General features: G+C 42.8%; 1 protein-coding gene across 6 annotated transcripts in view; it reads right to left on the reverse strand.

Moving 5' to 3' along the window:
- Window positions 1-6120, reverse strand: part of septin9a (septin 9a) — a 165831-nt gene that overhangs the window by 48213 nt on the left and 111498 nt on the right. The window contains exon 1 of one of the 6 annotated variants that reach the window (XM_063223694.1): window positions 2777-2869. The exons of 4 other annotated variants lie outside the window; for them this stretch is intronic. The gene's annotated coding sequence lies outside the window, so the exon portion shown is untranslated. Of the gene's footprint in view, window positions 1-1438; window positions 1521-2776; window positions 2870-6120 lie in introns of those variants that run through there. One more of the 6 variants, XM_063223685.1, reaches the window with a different exon arrangement.

Here is a 6120-nt window from a genome sequence, read left to right on the forward strand (position 1 = left end):
AAACCCGGTTAACTGTGGCAGAGGTAAATCATCTAATAGCAGTCCTCATTTTCTTAACTAAATGATGCGGGTATATCTATTATCAGGTTTACCACTTCTTTTAGATTAACTAAGCCTAGTTTATCATTTAACCATGTCCTTAGTATACCCCTCATATAAGCAGCAAATGGACTGCAGTACAAACAACAGACAAGAGACTTGCTTGCAAGAGACAGCTTTTAAAGGCTGGAGATTAAATCTGTTGGAGTTTGTAAAAAGAAAGGCCTCCATTCCTTAGTCAATTTTCTGGACTCCCGCGAGGCATTGCTCAATAATAGTGTTGGCGAGACCAAGGCCCCTTGCAGGCTGAGGTCAATTCTGAACAATCTGAACCAGCAGGTCAAACCATTAAGTCATAATGTGTTTGAGAGTCGACCCGGCAGCCTTGGATGAGAAACACTGAGCAACCTCCTTGGGGTGCAAAGTAGCTGAATGAAGGGAGGAGGGTGGATGTGGAGGAGGGTTGGAGAGGACATGAAGGTTGTGGAAGAGAAGATGAGGGAGAAAGGAAATGTGGAAGGAAGAAGGAGGAGAGGATGGAGGGATGAATTAAAAGGAGGTGAAGCTTCTCCTCGCAACACACGTTGGTGGAGGGGTTGGCGAGGAGGTGAAGGTTGGGGAGGAGGAGAAGCTTAAGGGGGAAGGAGGAGAGGGAGGATGGAGGGATAAATTAAAGGAGGTGAAGCTCCTGGGATCTTGAGGTGGTGCGACATGCTGATTATACAAATAACCCCCCACCAGCTTCCTCCATTAATTACAAGGCAGCGGGAGAAGCTGCAGACAGGCCAAGGGATGAAACAGAAGACAAGTGTGAAAGACTGGAGGGGGGGAGAGAGAGAGAGAGAGAGAGAGAGAGAGAGAGAGAGAGAGAGAGAGAGAGAGAGAGAGAGAGAGAGAGAGAGAGAGAGAGAGAGAGAGAGAGAGAGAGAGTGGGTGGGGGAGAAAGAAAGAGGCTATCCCTTAACATGTACACACACCTCTCACTTACACACACAGCTGTTCCGTTTCCAAGGTGAAGTTAACCATTCATGTAAAAGCTACACGTGAACAAGTCACAGCAAAATGCAACTCAACACTTTTGAACATACTACAATGAGTCAGCAAGCAAATGAACAAGCATGGACACCCAAACACAACACAGTACAACACAATAGCAAACATGGTCAAATACTGCAGAGCAATCAAACAAGAAGTTTTCAGACCACGTTTGCAGTCACAAACAGTACATACAATGTCTGTGCATGGAGGCAGAGAGGAATGATCTAGTGGAGAGAATGACAAAGAGAAACAGAAAGAGAGAGGGGAAAGGGAAAGGCAAAAGAGAAGAGAAGGAAAAATGCAAGCGAAGAAGGAGAGAGAAAAAGACAGAGAGAAAGAGAGAGAGAGAGGTCTGACTCACCCTACGTTCCCGTCCCCTCGCTTGGGCTCTATCCTCCAGTGTGAGCCTCAGCTGGAGTCACTGTGCACACCCCCTCCCCTCTCTCTCTCACACATACACACATACACACACACACACCTCCCAAGTCCCTCCCACTCAGAGCTCATGTGACATTCCCAACAGAGCGACGCCACACCTCCACACTTCTGCCTCCTTTCCTCCCCTCCCTCTCTTTTTCACTCTCGCTCCCTTCTTCCTCCTCCTCCTCCTCCTTCCCCTTCCTCTCTCTCTTTCACTCTCCCTCCATCCTGTTCACTTCTTGCTTCTGCTCTGGCATGTGCAGTGGAGAACAACTGCATGACAGCTGAAATATTGTGAGAAATATACTGTATTTCTGCTGGTATTTGAGTGTCACTGGAGTTGTGACCTCCTCAGCTATACGTTTGGCCGTGAATGACCGCTTAATTAAGTTCCCTATTGTCCCTACTAGGTGTGAGCTCCTATCCCTAGGAGGCAGACTACCAGTCTCCTACTCCCCAGGTGATGGCCCCTCTCAGGAGATAGACCCCCCCTCAGTTCCCCTCTTTGCCTTTCACCTGATAGGTAGAGGTGGAAAATCCTACATGGCTTAAAAGTTGGTAACAATGACTCTGACTTAACACATTCATTCTGGGGCGGTCTGGTCTTGTAATGAATATACTGCGGATACCTTATGTACAATTTAGAGATATGGCTGAACTATATGAATTACGTTCATTATGCCTATCTGTTTAAATCAACACTTTGGATTTTCTTAAATTACTTAAAACATGTAAGACCCTCAGATGAAGACGGAAGTAATACCGTCGAAACATGTCAGGTAAAAGATTTGTACATGTCTTAAGTAAAAGAAAATCTAAAGTGTTGATATGGCTGAACTGCTTGTGAAGCTATCTCTCCTTTGACGCATCATCGCAAGAATTTAAAAGCCTGGATCAAGCTTGTCTATCAAACATCAAGTCTTCAGAATTCTATCTGTATCTATATCTATCTGTATAAGATTACTCACAGCTTATTCTCAGTTCAGCAAAGCAATGGTAAAGCCTACCAGGACAAGACAGCACACAGGCAAACCACACACACTAAACAGTATTCAGTACAAAGAAATATCCAAATAGTTTAGTTGTACCAGCAAACGTACACACTCAATAGATCCTTCAGTGCAAAGACACACATACGTGCATGCACACATCCTGGTTAGGGGGCGGGGTGGTTAAGAGTGTGTGTGTGTGTGTGTGTGTGTGTGTGTGTGTGTGTGTGTGTGTGTGTGTGTGTGTGTGTGTGTGTGTGTGTGTGTGTGTGTAGGACGCTGAAGCTCACCTCTCCTCTCCTCTTCCTTCCTGTTCCACTCGTTATCTCTCCACCGTCCTTCCTCCTCCCTGCACTCTAGAGCTCCCCTTTGCTTTCCTCTCTTCTTTCTCCCTCGCTCTCTCTTCTCTTCTATCCTCCTTCCACTCTCCTCCCTACCTCCCTTTTCCTTTCTCCACTCTATGTCCACTCCTCCCGTCACTCTCTTTCCTTGGGCTCGCTTTCTTTTCCTTCTATCTGTCTCTCGTTCACTCCCTCTCTCTCTCTCTCTGGCTGGAACTACCACTTCTCTTGCTTTTCACTCATGGCTGCAGGAGCTTCGAGAGAAAACAGGCAGCCTTCAGAATCCGCAGTGTCTAAACACACACACACACACACACACACAAACACGCACGCACACGCGCGCACACACACAGGCACGCACACACACACACACAGGCACGCACACACACACACAGGCACGCACAAACACACACAGGCAAGCACACACACACGCATGCACACACCAAATTAATACACTCTTCCAAAACATACACCAACCAGTGATTTATGAGATTTTAATTACCTGCTGGGGCTTTGTTCCAGTGCAGGAAGAATTTGTGGGATTTCAGTTATTATTTTCCACAGTGCCCCTGTGTCTACTGACTAGCAGAGCAGAGTGGTGCTGCTGGTTAGCCCAGTCAGTCAGACAGAGCCATACCACCACCGTCCCAAAACTAGAGATGCACAGGATCCAAGATCCGGTTCCGGATCCGGCAGGTTAATAGGGTTTTTCACAGGATCCGGATCCGGTTCCAGGATCCAGGATCCGGTAGCCGAGGCTTTTCAGTCAAAATAGTTTGAGACAACGTGATAAAAAGGGCCCACGTGCGTGAGTAGGCTATGTGTTTCAACCCTTTCGTAGGATCCGGTATCCGGTTCCGGATCCGGCAGGATCTTAAGCAGTGGATCCGGTATCCGGCAGGATCCTAAAAATCAGGATCCGGTGCATCTCTACCCAAAACACACGGATAATGCCTGCTTGACCACCACTCCCTCATCTGATTTTTGAAAATGCTTCAGGTCAGTATGTACATGGGTTCGATGCTGCACAAAAAATGTCCAGTGAAGCGATTCAGTGTTGAATTTCAAAGAACACTTCAGACAGTTTTTTTTTTAAACCTCAGACATTCCTTCGCTCAAATGCTACAGAATCCAACAAACTAGATACTGCGCAAGAGATTTTAGGCAAACATTTTTTATAATCTTTTTAGCCTTTACTTATATAGGATAGTTGAATAGATGACAGGAGGTAAGTGGGAGAGAGAGACTGAGTAGGGTTGGGAAATGACCCAGGCAAGAGTCAGACTCAAACCCATGTTGCCCGCATATGGTACAGTGTCTTGGCACACTGTGCCAAATATTTAAGTTGATGGAGATTCTTTAACATAACGCCGTGTACAAGAGTAAGACTCACTGAGGCAGTCTTTTTAACCAATGGCAGCAGACAAAGGCAGGAAGCTTCTCGCATGTTTATGATGTATAGAAGACATCCTGGGAGTAACAGCTGCCTGGGAAACTGGTACGAGAGAGCTATAAAAGTATTTGCATAGACATGTCAGTTTGTTAACGGCCAAACTAACACCAGACAATGCTCTGTTGTTTAAAATGAGCAGCTGTTTAGATGGATACTGTGAAGGAAACTTTCTGACTGGGCCTGTCAGGCTAAGAGCCGCCCAAGAAAAAGAAAGAAAGGGGAAAAAAACTCCACAGCCATCTATGAGAAGTTGGGTTTCATCCAAATAAGATAGATTGAGCCCTTTCAGCCAACAAGTGCACTCCTACATTTGGCTGCCTCATTTGCTCCTGGGTCAAAGACGAGACGTGCATTTTTTTTGTTCCGCACTCATTTAACTATCAAAAAAGTAAATTAATGAATTTTGAATGTTATGCTGATAAACAGCATAGTCTGGTGTCTCATTTCAGTAACATTTAAAGAAAAATAATTGTGAATGTATGTGTTAAATAATCTCATAAAGTGCAAAAACGTCATTCAGTGTAATGGTCCGAACTTAAAAATCATCAATACATCCTTGAATAATTATGCAAAATGACGAACAAAATTCTTTTTTCACTCTCTGGGCATAATTCTAGAAGTGTTCTTGTTATTGTATCAAAAGCACGTTTCATTACCATTTTGTTTTGATATTCAAATCATCTGGGGACTTTTGTCCGGATTTTCAATTCCTTACATATCATTCAGTGTAATAAGATCAACATGGTGCTTTTAAATCATAATGAAAAGTGATAGTCACACACAATATGTGACATCATCAAAAGGAACCCTAGGGACCCTTTAAGTGATGATGCAAAGGGAGAATCTTGTTCTTCAATAGTCAAAAATTCAGTATTTTTATCTTGTGGTAACAGCGTCCACAAAAACAGATGTCATTCAGTGAAATGTCAAAAAACACTTTTATACTCAGATATTCATCCAAACAAGCATATTTTCTAAATAGACATAGTAAACATTGTGGGTCAAAGTCATTGTCTCATGTAGGTGACTAACTGTGTGCTTGTAAAAAGGTAAAAATAAGGTGAAAAGTATTTGGTCGTCCTTCAGTGTAAGAGATGTCATTCAGTGACATACAGTGTAAGGGCCATTTCATTCAGTGTAATCAGTTCATGGTTGTATATTAACAATCAAAACGGCAATATAAGTTGCAATATTACTCTAAGATACAATAATATGATGATACTACTTGAAATTATGACTTTTATTGTTATTTCCAGTATAACCTTGTTATTGCCATGTAGCATCCATATTACTGGGTAGATTCTGGGATTTTGGAAATTGTACATGAATTATCAGAACACCCTAAGTCACAATCCCCGAAATATGTAGGTTAACAGACAAAAGTTTCTTTTTTATTGTTTTAGGCCTAAGTAGTAGCCTACCTTTAAGCTTGTGATCTTGGAAGTTCTTCAAAACACATTTTAATGCCCCAATATTAAGTAAAATACCAATTATTTGACAACATCTATTTCTGTTGTCACTCATTCAGGACGTTGAAAACTGTAGTATGATGGTAACAATATGATAGCAATGAAAAGTGGCTGTTAATATAGGCTTTTTTGCCAAGGCATCATTCAGTGTAATAGTTGTGGTCATTCAGTGAAATGCACATTTTTATGTGAAAATAAAGTCAAATTCTTAAGAAACTTATTTGTTTAGCACAACAAATGCGGGGGCATACAACAAATGAATAATTGTGCATTTTAAACTGATTTTCTCTTCAGTGGAAAAACTTCTTAAAGCCAAATGGGTGAAATGCACTCGGTGAAAGACTACAAACACTGCAAAAACTATTTGCAAA

Source organism: Engraulis encrasicolus, chromosome 2 (assembly GCF_034702125.1).
Source record: "Engraulis encrasicolus isolate BLACKSEA-1 chromosome 2, IST_EnEncr_1.0, whole genome shotgun sequence".
Lineage (NCBI taxonomy): Eukaryota > Metazoa > Chordata > Actinopteri > Clupeiformes > Engraulidae > Engraulis > Engraulis encrasicolus.